Below are 2,568 nucleotides of genomic sequence, written 5' to 3' on the forward strand. Positions count from 1 at the left end.
CGGCAATTTAGTGTTAATATTGTCAACTAAGTAGAAACTTGTGAAAACTCGCAAGGCCTAAACCATAAGGATAAATATACATCATGTTATAAGTCTATCAGCTTGGGTTTTAAACTATTCCATGTCTGGTAGAACAGGGGTTTCCAGGCCCTGGTCCGTGGACCAGTACCGGTCCTGTTAGGAACCAGGCTGCCCAGCAGGAGGTGAGTGACAGGCAAGTGAGCAAAGCTTCATCTGCTGCTCCCCATTGCTCTCATTACCGCCTGAACCATCGTCCTTCCCTACGCCCATCAGTGGAAAAATTGTCTTCCACAAAACCAGTCTCTGGTGTCAAAAAGGTTGGGGACCCCTGTGGTAGAGTATACCCTAAAAAAATGCACAGCTAAAACAGATGTGATAGAAAGTACCCAAAATCCTTACTGGAACCACAAGACTTATTGAATAAGGGCCATTCCATTTAAGTATTCTTTTCATCTTAAAACCCTGTTCTCTAGCAATAAGTTAAAGACAGCTCCACTTGCATTAAGCTACATAACAGCCCATATGCCAATGTGAGGCTGCTATTCCAATACAAGCACAGCTAGCCTGACTTTCCACTAGTGGAATTTTAGCAAAAATGTCAAAGAGGCGATCAAAGACAGCACAAGTCATGAGTTTCTCCCTAGGAAGATCATCCCTCCCTTACCCTCCCCCACCCAACACTCAACTCATGGTAAAAAATGAAGACTGCAGTAGTAACATCAGCGTGCCCTGCCAGTCCACCTGGGGGCCTTAATTGTTGCCTTCTCCCCGGTCATGGTCTTGCTGATCGCTTGTCTAGAGCTAGAGGTTGTTGCAGAGGGGCTGCATGATGAGTGTGGAGTCCCCGTAGGAGTCCTGTTGAGAGCGTCTAGAGCTCGGTGATGGTGTCATCGAGAGCAGTCTTGGCCAAGTGGCAGGCTTGCTCTGGGGCACTCTGGATTTCATAGTAGAAAATGGAGTAGTTAAGGGCCAAGCCTAATTTAATGGGGTGAGTGGGCTGCATGTTCTCCTTGCTGATCTCATGGGCATTGCTATAGACTTTCTCAGATGACTCCACAATGGTCGCCCTATTCTCTCCAGGGGTGAATTCGGCCAGGTAGCAGTAATAGTCCCCTTTCATCTTCAGGTAAAACACTTTGCTCTCATACTAGGTCTCACTGCAATTCTTGATCAGGTAGTTATCCAGCAGGCTCAGCACATCCTGACATACCACCTCCAACTCCTCCATTTTTTCCCAGTAAGCATGGACAATCTCTATCTTTTTCTCATTACCATTTACGGACGTCTTCTGCTTAGTGCTAATAATGACCGTCCAGGAAGAATGGTGTGCCTCAACTGAAGCAAAATCTGGTCTTTGTACCCCGACACCAAATTAAATCTTGGAGACAGAGTTTTGAGTGAAGTAGAGAAGAATAGCTTTATTACTTTGCCAAAGGGGGCCACAGTGGGCTATTGCCCTCAAAACTGTGTGTCCTAGCCTGAAGGACGTAGTGAGGAGTTTTATAATAATGGTTTAAAGAGGGTGTGATCAGCTCTTGGACATTCTTCTGACTGGTTGGTTGTGCGGTAAGTAGGAGTCAGCATCATCAACCTTCTGGTTCCAACCAGTCTGGGGTCTCTGTGCTTGTGGGCAGCATACCATTAACTTCTCCCACCTGGTGGGGGTTTCAGTATCTGCAAAAGAGCTCTAAGATATTGTGATGTGTATCCCTTGATGGGGAGCCAAGACCCTGCCCCAAGGCTGCACTACTGTTTCTTTTGACTCTTCCTCCCTTGTCTCTGGATCCCCCTCCCTTCCCTAATTAACAACTGTTTGAACCTGCCCATGGAACTCAGGGTAGGTCATGGAGGCTGAATGAAGCCTATTTCTTGTAATCAAAGAAATAGGGGACACAGAAAGGCTTTTGAGCCCAGGAGCCCCATGGGTCCTTCTCTGTTTCACAACTCCATTCTTGTGGGCCACTGAGCGGAGGTTTCTTTCTTCATTGGACAGTGGCTCATTCAGCTCTGCCATGGCCATGTCGTCATAGCGCTCTGCCAGCCTGGCTTTCTGCACTAGTTGCTCGCGGTCCACCATCTTCATGGGCTGGGTTGGGCCGGGCCAGAAGACCCGGGCAGACTAAAGGGCTCGGAGGGCAGCTGCAGTGCAGCTGGAGTCCCTGTGCCAGTGGGCCCAACCCATGAAGTGAGTGGCTGAGAGGACGGTGGCAGCATAGAGGCCCAAACTAATTTTTTTACGAGAGGAAAAAAAGAAGACTAAATGGCAAAGTTTGTTCCCTTACACGTTATTTGCACGTTATTTTCCAATTTCTGGGCCTCCTTCATCTTTCTGATCTCTAAGGAAACTATATATTATTTATAGAAATATGAAGTTATAAAATAAAAAATTAAAATAAATAATTAGATATGACTCTTTCTTTCTAAAAATGAAGCTCAATAACATTCTCATGATAAGGGGTTGGAATCACCCTACTTAGCCATTTATATCAAAACTAATTTAAAAAATATCAGCAATAGAAATATATCATATAATATTAATGGTTTCAG

At 45.6% G+C, this 2,568-nt stretch overlaps 1 pseudogene; it reads right to left on the reverse strand.

Moving 5' to 3' along the window:
* Positions 1 to 771: 771 nt before the first annotated feature.
* Positions 772 to 2,098, reverse strand: LOC103073901 (14-3-3 protein gamma-like; annotated as a pseudogene).
* Positions 2,099 to 2,568: the final 470 nt, after the last annotated feature.

This window comes from Lipotes vexillifer, unplaced genomic scaffold (assembly GCF_000442215.2).
Source record: "Lipotes vexillifer unplaced genomic scaffold, Lipotes_vexillifer_v1.1 scaffold689, whole genome shotgun sequence".
NCBI classification, from domain to species: Eukaryota; Metazoa; Chordata; class Mammalia; order Artiodactyla; family Lipotidae; genus Lipotes; species Lipotes vexillifer.